Consider the following 15,549-nt stretch of genomic DNA (forward strand, 5'->3'; position numbering starts at 1 on the left):
TGACATGTAGCATAAGTATGTTAATTGGTTTTCAGGAATATGATTACTATAGTGGGATTTTAGACAAAGTAAGGTAAGAACTACATTTTGTACCTTCATGCAACTAGTGGCCAATAACAGATGGAGTATAGATCTAGAGTTGTTATGAAACTAATGTCTCCTAACAAAATGGAATATTATACAGTTCTTTGCTTTATCTACATTGTATGGCAAGACAGCATGCATGCCAATCTGTAGGTTTACATACATGTATCATGCTTATTAATTCTCCAGATGAAAATTTCTGGAGAATTAACATTTTTTATGACGGTTGACAGTACATCATCTAAACAGGTGACATTTTAACAGATGGGTCTACACATACAACTAAATGCTTATGACTTGAATGCTTTCATGCCAAAATAAGTCTCATAGAAATTTAAAACCATCCAAATTGCATGCATACAATCTTTTTCCTACGATGTAGCTTCGGTACCACCCTTGTTAGTTTATGCCTGGTCTCCAAAACTCCCCCTTATGCTACAGTCACAATCTGGAAACAGTTGCCCTGTTTTCTGCACTTTTGGGTGAGACCACTACATAGCCCCATCGGACACCCCACTGGACACCCCACAGCCACCAGGCTATTTTGGGGCATGGCCAGGCCCAGGAACTGGACCTGAGTTAAAATCAACCCAGGGCCCGGCAACAAATAGACACTGTAATCAAATCATTAAAATGCCGAAAGGTACCCCCAGTCTTATTTGTGGCTTCAGCACCCAGTCGGGGCTACACCCTTAAAAGGCACAGATGCTACTGATGTGACAGTGGCATTACCAACTGCATCTTAGGAGGAAGGAGGTCTGGCATAAACTAGAAGATAGGAGGTCTGGCATAAACTACTAGTAATTGGCGATATGATGGCACTAATGCTAAATCTACCGGCCACTATCTTCTAGCAAGAAGATGCTTTGAATGTAGGAATACTAGTGGTGATGCAGAGCATTTGTGCCTTACCTTCCAGTTCAGCTGGGTGTTTGTTTGCACAGGGAGCAACAACACAGAATGGTGGAGAGACAGACACAGTGTTAGTCACATGGGCACACATGGAGAATAGCATGAATGCCAACATTTCATGACAGATAGAGGGTAGTAAAGGCATGGTGCTTGAACATGTGAAATGATCTATCTTTCTACTGTTGTGTCTAGTCCTACCTTCAAAGGTGTCATCAGCTGACTCAGATGGCACAGGTCTCTCTTCTACAAGGAAAAAAGGATTAAGTACAGCATATTATCTTCAAAGAAATCATTACCTTCCCCAAGAAGGTTATATTTTCATCAGTGTTCATGTACGTAATTGTAAGCTTGGATGGATTCTCTTGATAGGGTACTACAATGGAAGGTTTTGGTATCTCAAGTTCTAGACAAGCTAAATGTATGCTACCAAAATATTACACTGTGAAATTTACAAAGACACAGCACTGTGAAGTACAAGACTATATATATGGTACCTTTAAGTGGTAGAGTCCTGACAAGTTGACCATCTTCTCTCTTTTCTTCTGGGTGTCTGATGGAAAATGAAAAATCAATTGAAGTTATGTAGTGCATTTACTTAAATACATGATTTACCAATCTGACTTCCAAACAGTCTTCTTAGTGACTTTCTAAAGGGCAATTTTAATCTGACTATTGAAAGGTAGCAGATAGAACTCACCTCTCGTACGGGAAGATCCACTCTGTTCTGGCGCCCTCTGCCTCGCGGACGATGACCTGCTGACAGTACCAGCCTGTATCGGACCTGCCCGAGTCACACCTCAGTACCACGGACTTCAGCGCTCCCAGGGACACTGCCTCTATCTCAAACACATCAACCTGCAATACATACACAAATTAGAGCACATACATTATCTTCAAGTCATGTTGACTTCATTATATGGACGATATTTGTGGGTGCATCAATTTCTATCTGTTTCCAAAAAAAGCTTTCGACCATACTGTAAATCGTACAAAGCTGCTGCAAAATGAGCAACTATACAATGGTCATGTATGCCATAAATTAAAAAAAAATAATTCGAAAACAGATTCTAATGTGACAGTATTTCAAAAAACAATGCCACAGTCAAAAAAGGGAAAGAACAAAAAATAGAATATTGGTCTGTATACCACTCTTTGCGTTTGACTTGAAAGTCATTTCTTCAACCTTAGTGACCACTTACATTTGACAATGAAGACATCTTTTTTTGCCAAACTTTGAAAAAAGCCCCATAGAGATGAAAACAGCAAGAGGAAAGACGAAGCACAGACATTACTAATTTGAAACAAGATGCTGCCCCAAGTTTCCCCTACCTGGCCTGGTTGGAACTTTTTCTCCTGAGTAGAGTTGAGCAGAAGTCGCTCCCCGGTGTCTCCCCTCTCTCCCACTATGTTCATGTAGATGTCTCCTTCTGTGAAGGCCTCCTCTATGTCTCCGGTGTACACTTGGATATGGTACCGAAGAACTACACAAAGAATAACATAGAGAATACATGTTAACTCTGCCAACTGTGTACAAAATCTAAACTTTAATTCTACTTAGAATTATCTTTAGCCAACTAAATTCCAACTAAATTTCTCTTAGTCTTCTTATGAAATTTAATGTCTACTACATTATTTTCAAATATAGTCAAACCTGTCTAAAGCGGCTACTCAAGGGACTGGAGACTATAGAGAATATGTTGATCAATTGGCCATAATCGTATGAGCAATAAGTTACACATGATGTCAGTACCCACTAATCTTTGATGTACTCTCTGATGTACTGTTTTTCATCTTATAAACTGTAAGGTAAATTTTGTAGATGCATAACATGAGACAAAATTCTACGACTTTTGTTTAATGCTTTAACTTGCACACATAACCACTCAGAAAGTGTACACAACTTGGTGCTTTCTACACAGTCACTCACTTTGATACCATGGGCTTGCTGTCAGGTATCTCAATATTCAAGCAACAAGTTTTGATACAGAACACAGCATACCTGGGAGGGTGTTCTTTCCTGGCTGTACAACAGGGAGCTCTCTCATGATGTCTCCATCCTCCTTGTTACGGGACAGCCAGCGGTGGAACTTAAACACCAGCTCCTCATCACCATTTAGGTCCTTCATGTGCACCTACATGGGTTAGCAATACAAATGAGATAATCAGCATCAGATTATGATATCACAAAATGGTAATGACAATTCAGTACTAGAAAAAAAACACACAATATGACTTTATTCAAAACAAAAGGTGCACTTCAGCCAGATTGGCTAAATTACGCAACAAGTTCACAAAACATACAAAGGACATAAATTGTCTGCTTATGTGTCGTTGAATTATATACTTACACGTTAAAATTACATATTAAGAAGTCAGCATAGACAATAGAATTGTGTTCAATAGTGTTTAACTGAGAATAATTCTGGGCATCATCATAAAAAAGTTACACCATCTTCTTACGTACCATATTTTCTTGAATTAATTAAATTCTTTTCAAATTTTTCACCAGTTTGTAGAGACAATGCCAAAGGAGAACACTTGTAGCATTTTTTTAAAATTTCAGCAAGGGCAATAGTCCTTGACTTAAGGAAAATTTCTTAAGGAAAGAGGAGAAAACCTCATCTTAAATTTGAATTTATCCGGGTTCAAGATGTGTTCAAGATTGGACGAGAAGGAGTAGGTATTTTCTTAGAGGTTTTTTTTGTTTTATGTTTCAGTCAAACAGATTTGCCTGAGACTTGGCCCCCACATTGGGGTGAATATTATTTTGATTGGAATGTGTATTCTAGTACAGGAAATGTGGGATATGCATTCTAGGTGTAGAGTGATGAGTTAATGAGTAATAGTGAGTTGTACCTTGCCAAGATACCAGTCTGGCTTGTCTCCTGTGTTGTCATGACTGACACGGACCTTGTAGATGTCTCCTACGTCTGACAGATTCACCTGGAACAAATACAAAATTATACTGTTATCCTGAGCTCACTGATCTTTAGATATTAATAAACGGCTTATTACTTGAAGAAAAATACTTTTCTTTTAATTTTGGTATTGGTAAGACCACACCAACTTAATATATTGATTCTCGGATTTTAAACTTGACATCATAGATAAAAGGGCAGGGAGGAAAATGTATATGTCACTGTATTCACTGCATTAAACTGAATGCATCAAAACACAAACCAGTGAAGCATGTTTTTATTTCAATTATGAAAACCAGCAACTAGAATCGGTGTGGTCTAACCAAAATTGGCACAAGATAAGCCCAGGAGTATCATCTACTGTAGACTTTGTATTCAGTAATAAGCAGTATCACATTCAATATTTGTCAAGTTGCCCTTCAAATTATGATAGTTAGGGGTGCTGTAAGTAAGAGAATTCAATCAAAACTAACACATGAAAAGAACTGATGGTGCTCATTTGGGGAGATCTGAGGAGAGTGTGAGTAGGGAATGTTTAGATGTCTTTACAAAATGGTGGAGGACTTATAATAAGTACTTACTTTGAGAGCATAGCCCCTCTGAGAAGGCAACAAGAGTAGAGAAAAGACAAATTCAGAATGCCAAAGCACTTGATAAACAAAGAAGGAAAACTGATAAGAGAGAAATGAACTGTGGCATGCATGACCACCTTAGAACTGAAGTGAATGGAGTGCCTTGGCTTAACCAAATTGATAAGAATTAAAAGTAGAATTCTTAAGGACAAATGACAACTTTGATATGGTTCCAAACAAACTAACAGCATTTATAGTGAAGTCCTTCCCACAGCATAATGGTGTACAAGACCATCTCTGTTTCCTTAGCCCTTGGGCCACGCAAGTGTGCAAGTAAAGGCAATACTGACACTGGTGACACTGTCATGGTTTTCCCTTAAGTGATAAGTCCTAAGCAAAAGTCAGTACCGTAGTATGTAATATTCAACCCACAAGGCTATTCTGCAGTTCCTAACTTACCTGGAAGGTGTCCTCGTGTAGAGCCTCAAACATGCCAGACTGTCCTCCCCTGCCCAGCACGATGGGTCCGGACCCGCCCTGGTCACCAAACACCTCCAGGGTCACCTGCGCATCGGTGGACTCCTTCCCAGTGATCACCCACACTCGCCAATCACCCGCTGCCATGGTAACAAGAACTTGTCAGCACACTTTGTACTAAATATTGTTTTGTGTAACTCTTCTATCAAAGTATCACAGAGATGCCAAGCATGATGTCAAGTATATGACACCAAGAATATGTTAGTGTCTGGAAGGAACATGAAATGTGCAACTTTTTCCTCATATTCTAATCATTCAATACAGTATTGTATTGGTCTAGGATGTTGCTTCCCCCCCCCCCCCTTTTTTTTGCTAGCTTGTAACACTGTTCACCATTCATATTATGATATTATACTATTCTCTCAGTAATCTTTCGAATGAGGTGACAAGTTAGACTAGAGTAGTCGCTTAGTATACTGTTAACCACTATTTGTATGTCATTGTTTTTCACTTGCAATTAGCCCTCGGGCAAGAATTTGCAATAAAACTTATTAATGATATTCAACGATAGAAAAGTTCATATCTTGCTAACCTTCAACATTGTCCTCGTCTGGAGTCTTCTCCCTGGGGGTCTCATCTGGGGTTACCGGTGGGGTGGGGGACGGGGAGTTCTGGGGGGTGCGGATCCTCTTGACCGGAGACTGGGGAGGGGTCAGGTCCTTCACAGGGGACACCACCGACGACTCAGGGGTGCTGGGGCTGCGCTCCTTCTTCTTTCCAACTGGAAATTAAAAAATAAAATCACCAATCAGAAAGATCTTCAACGTGAGCAAATAATTTGCACTCCCTTTGGTGTTTAAATTTAAAACAAATTGGCATCAGACCTTTGTATATATTTCCTTGTCATTTCTGTAGCAGGGTGTATTTTCACAGTGCAGGGTTGCTAGCCCATCACATTCAAGTAACATGCTGAAGGCATTTCCTCGAACACAGGACCCCTATTTTACATCTATAGGGTCCATTAGCTCAACTGTGAGGCTGCTATCAGTTGAGCTACAGGGACATACCTTAAAGTATAATAGCAGTTAGTAAGACAGATTTGAAAACTGCATACCTAATAGTATACTTCTCTTGGTTACAGGGATAAGCAAGATCACTGATACAGCTACATGACTGCCAAGAACAAATCAACAATCTTAGATGCCTGACATATTACTTACATTTAATGACTTCTGGGTAGAACCTGATGTTGGGCTCCCCTGTGTCCACACACGGCCTAGCCTTGCCATCTGCCTGGATCCCCACATACACGCCCCTACTCTTCACAGACTCTAGAGTCACGCATCCTTCTGAACGGTGCTTCGTCACTTGGAAGTGACAATATCTGTCACCGATACCCTGCAGATATTGTGCAAAATGTATAATCATGAAACAATGCACATGTAGCTGTCATATTAAAAGCATGCAGCATTTAAACCTACAAACACTGAAGGCAATTTAAGGCACAGATGACAGATTTCCAACCTTACTTTGCAGACACTATTATCAACATATACACAAGGAAAGAAGTCTTAGGACAGCAGAAACCAGGGCACGCACACTCATAGGACCATGCAATGAGGAGAAACTTCACAGAGAGGACCAAGGGGCCAGTCATTCAAGCACTTAAGCAGGGAACACACTAAATAGCTCAAATATGACAAAAAATTTATCATTTTTAGTGAAGGGTAAAATATCATCAGTGGATCTAATTTTTAAATGAAAAAATTTTTAAATGCATTCACATTACAGGCAAATCTTGGTCACCATGTTAGAGAGACTAAAAAAGATGAGGTATATTCAACTCACAAATCCGTCACACTGCCCATCTTTGATGCGCAGGTAGCGGTTGGGGAACTCCAGGCTCTCCAACATGCGGACACCTCTCTCCTGGACTTTGATGACGCGGAAGTTGGCCTCCTGGTTGCGCTTGGCGACGCCCGTACACTGTCCGTCCTCCATGATGGCAAAACACTGGCTGTTACTGCTGTTCAGACGGATGATGCCATCATCTCGGAACACCCCCTGTGGAGACAACATTTTAAAACATTAAGTCATGAAAGTCTTTCCTGGCAAGACACATTTTAAGCAACACAAAAATCTTACCAACAAATTTTTTGTTTTGGCTCATAAGTGTCTAACATTTATAACACTTGCATGCCGGTTTGTAACGTTTATGATATTTTCATAGACTGAAGTAACTTTATTAATTAAGCCTTCAATTGGTTCCAGCATGTACATGTACATTTTGTATATCAGAGTCTGTATTCTGATCTAAAAGACATATAATGCATTAGCATCTCTTATGACAGAACATATACAGAACACTGTAGGCCATGACAACAAGGCAACTCTGTCCACTGACCCCCACTATACAGTGGGGTTTTCATGATACACATCAAAGCTGGCAAATAATTCCTATTATACAATTATAGGACTTTTGATACTGCAGGACTCTCATGTGACAACTAACTTGTCATGCAACCGGCCAGACGTTTGAGTCCAGCGACGCTCTTGAACTAGACTAACAGAAGCCCTTGAGTCTATAATCATTGAGTGGAGCCCCCCTAGGATGGGACAATAGCAGTACAACATTATAGTCCATACCTTGACATAGACAGAGAACTGGCGTCCAGGGCCGATGTTTGTCCCCCGTGTGTCAGCAGCCTTCCCATTGGGCATGAAGGTCATGTGCTGGCTGGGGTACTTCACAGACTCCAGCATGATGCAACGGTCCACTTGAACTTTGACCAAGAACTCACAGAAGGCTCCTCCCTTGCCCTAGTATGAAAGCAACATGTCAAATTAGATCATCAAATCAAAATATTATTTTAAAATATACATGAGGCGATCTGGGTTAAGATTTAATACTTGTTTAGATAAGAAATTAAGACTAGATATTCTTGTCAATAAAATCATGAAGACATTGAGAAAAAGGACAATGGAAGAACATGTCATTGACTCATTGACACATCATCTGTTGCAGGAAATACATTGGCATGGGATACATACATGTAGGTTAGCAGTAATAATTTTAATGTACATGCATGAAGATGTCTATGGCACAAGTACTCATATAACATCTCTAACATAAATCATGCATTCTTGTGTCATCATGCTCACACTGCATGTACAATGGATTGGGGTCACAGTCACAGACAAGGCAATTCATAAAAAGACAGACTTAGAACTCACAGGATAGGACAGAAAAAATTAACAGAGTACTTGAGAATGTAAGGACTGAGTGTTCAAAACAAGTTTGAGGTAAAGAAATGACTGATTTTCCTCTATCCTGTGATTTCAGATTTTAAACTTCTTGAAACATCTATTAGAAAGTTTTGGTTATATTTTATGCTGGTCCTTCTCACTCACAAGTTTGGGGGCACAATCAATTTGAGAATACAAAGGACACAGACAAACACTGATGTAACAGACCAAAATCCCTGACCAACTTTAACATACCGGAAGCATAGGCAAGAAGGAAGTGAAATCAGAGTCAGAAGACTTAGGCTCAGTCGAGGTGGACTTGGTTGACCAACTCTCCTGCTTTGAGAACCTCTTGCTCTTCATGTGAGGTTCCATACTCTGCCACCTCCTCATTTTCCCCAGCTTTTGAGCCTTGGGAATATGTCCCATGTCTGATTTAGACTGTGAGAGTGACAGGACCTGTAGCTGTGAGGATGCATCGTTTTTTGGCAGAGAGAACCGGTGTAAGCGTCTAAGGCTCTTTCCTCCGGGGCTAGTCCGCTTAGGCGGTGGTTTCGGGGCTGGAAATGGGACTGATTTATTGAGAGGTGGGGGGGATAGGACAGGCGGCATGGGTGACTCGGGGCGTAACGATCTATCACCCGGAGGGACAGGGGTTTTTGCACGTTGCAAACCTTGTATAGGTTGCAAATTTCCAGCAAGCAGCTGATTGTTATGGTCTATTGTTATGGGAATGTCTTCAGGCGTAGGGGTCTCCTCACGGTCATCGGGACATTCGACCATGAAAGAACCACTGATAGCTGAGTGCCGCAGCTCGGGAGTGGTGGCGGACGATTTAGACATGAGAGATTCGCGATCAAAGTCAGAGCTGAAGACTTCGTTCTGCTCAAGGGAATTGTCCTGAAGAAGCTAGGAAGTGAAGAAGGAGAAGTGAGAAAAGAAAAACATTAGTCAGAGTCAGAGAAACAGAAGAAAGTTGAATCTTTTTAGGGTCTAAAGAAAAATTGTGACCATTCCATGCAGAGGTGTGTTCCAGTTTTAAATCCTCACAATCACGCATTATTTTTCAATACTCTCCAAGCAGAAGTTGGGCATTCTATTTCATCCAGTTTTCTTTATGTTGGCTGGTATTGGCTGGTGTCCGACATAGGAAAATGGGGCAAAATCCAAACCCCAACAAAAATGGCTAAAAACACATCAAATACAGCTGGAGCCAAACCTCTGCTTTCAGAGTAACTATTTAAAAGGTGATAATTTAATAGGCTAAAGATATAGAATACCAAGGAGCAGAAATTTTGATATGACACTTTGATATTCTACACTTTAATGAGGTTTGAAAATTGTAGGACTAGCATATAGCCTGATAGTATGTCAGACTAAAAACACTAATATCTGACATGCTTAGACTATCAAATATGTTGTACAGAAAATTCCTTGACAGTTATGAATAAATCAAATTGCAGCTATAAGCTATAACAGTCTTATCTGTGACATGGCAAACTGTGGTACAGCACAGTAGACCTACCTGGCCTAGTACTCTGTTCTGGTCCACAGCAAGGTGATATGCAGGGTTGGGCACACTGCTGAAGACACGAACATTGTTCTTTCTCTTCACAACCTCAAACACACCTGAACAGAACATACACAGGACATTCAATAATTTACTTACCAATATCATTTACCTGCATGACTTTTAGCATTTTTTCTCATTTTCATAAAAGCTCTGCATAAAGCTTTGAAATAAATGTGAGGATTGATGCCTTGTAAAATGTCCTTGCATTGTGAGTTAGAGACAACATTGTCCAAAGATATTTAATATGACGTACTGTGAAATATGTTTGGCTAAGGCTAAATCCTAGTAATTTGCGCACCTTAGAAAACCTGGCAGGGCCTTTATCTTAGGGAAACACATGTTGCCACGCTTTCCAAAGTGTATTCATCTTAACATTTTCCACAATAAATCTTAGCAATAAAGTGAAAAAAGTAGCAATTTTGGCAACAAAAAAAGTTTTTTTTAGTTTCAAAATAACCCTGAAAACAATTGAATGTGAATCCTGAGTAAAGCAACAGCTTCTCTACAGGCAGGTCTTACCCATGGCTAAAAACTTTTTCCTGCATACCAGACAAATTTTACCTTCACCACCCTGAATTTAGAAAGTATGAATCATACTATTGTTCATGACCCATTGCTATCTTTATTATAATTATTATCATCATTATTGCCATTTTGCCTTTCATACTTTAAAGGTCGTTACAGTCAATCCGCATACAGATGTACATCATAGGACATTTATGTATAAAACCCATTACATGGACTAATGCAGGTTATAGGTGCAGGAAGACACCAGAAATACATGCACAGCTCTAATTTTACCTGCACTAATGGTATTACGAGCCCTGTCTTACCATAGTTATCCCGGAGGTCGCCATAGGCATCCACGGATGCATCAGTCTTGATGCGCACAGCCTTGTGCGTCGCTTTACTGAACAGCACAATGTGATTCCCCCGCTGGAACTTCCACTTTTCCAGCTCCCACTGAATATCAGCAAGAAGGGTGTTAAATGTTGCCATGCTGTGCTGCTATAATGGTTTGGTAAGGAAATTCCTCCAAACTGACTTGTACGTTTTCATGCATTTGATAAAACATCCATTGTTTGTACCCTCACAGGTGCGTGAGACAATGTTACATGTACGTGGTAGCCATGGTGAAAAACGTGTTGGAGACAACTTGGAGGAGTTAGTTAACAGTGAAAATTTAGAAACGGATGTTTGAGAGAACTTTGACATTTGCAGGCAGTGATGTTGTACTATTGATCAGAAACATATGCTTGAGACAAGTTGGAGAAAGATGTTAAGACTCAAGCCAACACCAAGCAGCTGCAACTGTCAACTGATAGAACAATGCAGCAAGTGAAGTATAGTATACATAGCTTACCATTTCTTTTTCCTTGACGTTACCTGAATGGGCAAAAACGTTATCATAATTAGTGCGACTATGGAAAACTAAGCACTGTCTTCGTCAATCATATCGACAATCGTCATCTACTTATCCGTCATTGTGGTCATACAAACAAGCTAATGGATATCAGATATCATGTAGAATCTCCCTACTATTCTAAAGACATTGTACTGTTCAAGTGAGAAGACATAGCGGTCAGAATGTGGACTTGTATCCAACATCCTAACATTCAGCACCAAGGACAAGGACAGTCTTTCCTGAACAGTAAACTTGACTAACACATCTTCTACTACACCTACCAACACTTCTTCAACCCTCCTAGTGTCACAGAATAAGGGTACAGAATATACTCTGACACTGCAATGATTCAACTACAATAACTACTGACATGCAATCAAACATCTACATGTACATGTACCAGGGTCTGTACAACCTGAAAAAAATCCTACAGACTCCAAACTGCAATGAATGATTCTGAATGCTCTCTGCATCCTAGAATTTCTGAAGACTTTGCAAATGAAGTTTGTCAAATACATCTAGTGCATGTACAAAGTTTCCAGAAATTTTAGAAGCCAGTCAAGACCCATTTTTGGATTTTGAGATATGTACATACCCTGATCAACACCATAGTACACGTATATAGAAACCTTGACCCCAATATCCACCTCTGTTGTCAACACTACCTCTACTTTCAGCACAGCAAGACATGACACAACAATCATCACTAGCTACAGAAGGCTTCTTTTCATTCTAATTCTACGAACAACCGAGAAGTCATTCAACTACTGTTTTGTTTTCTCTACTTTCTCCAAGAACCTCACGTTGTTTGTGTTTTGACTGCTTAAGCAGGATGGCCCTTACTGCACCGTACCGCACAAACTCTGTTGAACAAAAAACCACAGCACGCAATGTACATTCAAGCCTTCTTATCTAAAAAAAAAACATTAGTCAAGCAGCCATATAAGCTCACCTCTCAGCCCTACATTTTTTCTGCCTTCATCCTACGTAACCTTTTGTCTACACGGGGGGATAATTTGCTACGACAAGATAAAACCATGATGGTGGTAAATAATGGAACAGGCTTTTGAAGAAAAATTAGCTGGATTTCCTCTGTCTAGCAGGAAGCAAACTCATTTTAACTTTGCTCAAAAGCCTGATTACAAAGTAAGGACTTAGTTGGTAGAGCGGGAGGGGGGCAGAAAGGCTTTATTTATGTTGGGGATAGTTGGGACGTTGTCTAGTCTCTTTCCTGCATATTAACGGTTGTCAAAGGCCAGAACGGAAGCTAAATGCCTCTCACGTATATCCATGCAGACAGACAGGCTGTCTGTCAATGCTCTATGGATGATTGCTTGGATGATTGCTTGAAATGACTCTGTTTTATTATAGGGAGGATGTACTGAAATTGTTTCCTTCGTGCATGACAAATAGCACTAAAGGTTTCCGTGGAAGAGGATTTTATAAACCATGGGAAGGGAGTATCATATGGGGTTCAGGAGAAATGGCACGCTTGAACAAGTAATTCTTCTTCTTACACGCTATACAAAGTTAGGGCATGGGTTGAAGATGTGAGCTGATATGGCACAATTCTTGCTTTTACTCCGCATCCACAATAAACAGATAACTCAAACTAATTTCATGCAAATGTGTCACACACAAATTGAATGAAATTACTTCAAGTTATTTGAATATTGAACTGCCTCTGTGGAACCATGGGATGTGTTAGGTACTCACGCGTCATTGGCTGGTCCTCTACCAGGAGCTCTCGCACAATTTTCCCATCATCCTCTCCTTCATCCAGCCACCTATTGTTCAAATGCAAAAAAATGTGATTGGCTGGAATTGTTTGGCTGTTCACAGAACTGCTCCTTTGAACTAATCAAACAGGAAAGCTCATTACATGCATCATGTGGCACTCGCAACATTTTATCAGTCACCCAGAGTTAATGTTATGTTTTTATGTGAACACTGGCTCTTATAGGGTACAGCTTTAAACAATACCCACTATTTGAGTGAAGACCTAAAAGCAAGTGCAGTGACATGCATTATTTTAGCCTACCATTAATCACGAGGCATCTAAAGGCAAATTTGATAAACGACTGATACTAGAAATGTGCTTTGAAAAAAAATTAGTAATTTTTCAAAACTTCAGCTAGAATTTCTTACCTTTCACAAGGGAAGACAAATTCACGAGGTGCTCCCTTGGACTCCTTCATCACTACTTTGTCTAGGAACCAGCCTGCACCTGTGGGTGGGGGGGGGGGGGGGATAAAACATGGAGGTGTTACATACATGCACTATTAGTCAATCGGTTTGTTCAGAATCTGGACAAAAGTCGATTTTGTTGCAAGTAGTACAAATTCATCGACAGAAGTACAGGGTGCTCAGTGTGCCATATCTATATCGGTATATGTATCTACAAGCTGGGACATGTATAACCACCCTTTGGCATAACATATGAGCTTCTCACACGCACTGGCTATATCATCATGATCAGTGACCTGTCACAACTAACCTTTCCACATCTAACTGTAGGTGCTGTTCAAATCTGTCTACTGTAGATGCCCCTACACTACTTGGAAGCAATAAGTGTTCACTCTATGTTACTTCTAGGGGAACAGGATTTCTTGAATCTTCTCGGTATCTCTGGTACTTTAAGGTACAATGTATGACTATGTGCATCATGCATGTATTGCATTGCATTGGGTGCTTAACAGAATTGGTTTAGTGAAAAATCATCTTTACCTAGTCCAGTCCCATCATGGCCAATGATGACCTTCTTGAGGTTGCCAAGGTGAACAGCTTCTACATAGAACACATCCACCTAGACCCACAGGTAAAACAGTGGGTTAAGTAACAGTAAAACATTATGAAAATTAAAGAACTTGGCCCATAAGCATAATGTTTTTATCACAAACATTAGCCGATATGAACTGTTATTTAAAGGGACGTTATCATTGATATGTGTGAACTCTCCCTTGTAATATGATATACAATTCAGCCTTTAGGCTGCAATGTTTTACAAATAAATCATTCTTCTCCTTCATTTTCTGTAGAATACAAGTCACTTATCATTATTTCTAGCTCTTCTTTTTCATCCTGAATGGCTGCACTGTTTTCTGATTAACTTCTCATTTGTAGTCATTAGCTTGAATTGTTATTAGATATCTACCATACAACAACAGACTGCTAGAGTGAATGACTTCCTAGTACTTCAAAAGGATCTAATTTACAAGGCTTTTCAAAGACGTCAGTGAGGTAGTACACATGCAAGAACATGACACCAGTACTAAGTGCTGCTTCCTAATTAGCTGTATTTTTAGAGCATTGACGAAAGTAGGACTCTAACACATTAAAGATTCATGAAAAGGGTATTAGTGCTTCACATGAATTCAATTTAGTAACCTCAGTCAAGTGATTCAAGCATATTCTTTTCGAAAGCACTCAGGACTATGGAGAGTTATGGGATACTTGGTAGGGAAGTAATATGATCCCACCTGTCCTTTCTCAAAGAGAATAGCCTTCTTCCCTTTGTGTAGCAGCCTGGGGCCGGTGTCTCCTCTCTCACCATAGACTGTGATGTACACATTGGCATCTGTCCCAGCATTCCACACATCACCAGTGTATACTGCACACTGGTACTTTAGGACTGTGAAACGGTTTAAAAGTTTATTAATTCCCAACCTACAATAAAAACTGAGAAAACAAGTAATTTTGACACAGTCATCCCATCTTTGAATGAATATTATGTAGTATTGTTCAGCTGGCATCAGATCCTTCATCTTTTTCATATCTTCTTCATGACTTTGAATTGACCTTGCGTTAGTAGACATTTTCCGAATCATTTTTTCATTCTACGGCATATGTTTGGCTGCTCATTTTGCAGTTGCTTTGTACGATTTACAGTTTGGTTAAAAACTTTTTTAATTTTTGGAAATGGCCCAAACTTGGGGCTCACACGGATGTCATGCATATAATCAACATGGCCTTAGGTAAATAGAGCTTGTTATTGTTTACTTACTTGGGAGAATTGGTTCCCCATCCCTGTAGACCGGCAGCTCCCGACACACCTCCCCATCATCCTCATCCCGAGCCATCCACCGCTCCACTGGGAACTGGAACTGTTCTTTGGTGTTTGCATCCTCCATATGGATCTGACAGGCAAACATAATGTCATTAGCATTGATGTATGTTTATTCAAGATACGGTAAACATCACAACATCATCCCGACTGATCCACCCTACACTGGGAACTGGAACTGCTCTTTGGTGTTTGCATCCTCCATGTGGATCTAACAACAGAACATAATTTCATAAGCACTGAAAGAGTGCTGGATTGTGTACATGGTTGATTATGGGGCTCATTATCAACTATGAACA

Source organism: Branchiostoma floridae, chromosome 2 (genome assembly GCF_000003815.2).
Source record: "Branchiostoma floridae strain S238N-H82 chromosome 2, Bfl_VNyyK, whole genome shotgun sequence".
In the NCBI taxonomy this organism is placed as follows: domain Eukaryota; kingdom Metazoa; phylum Chordata; class Leptocardii; order Amphioxiformes; family Branchiostomatidae; genus Branchiostoma; species Branchiostoma floridae.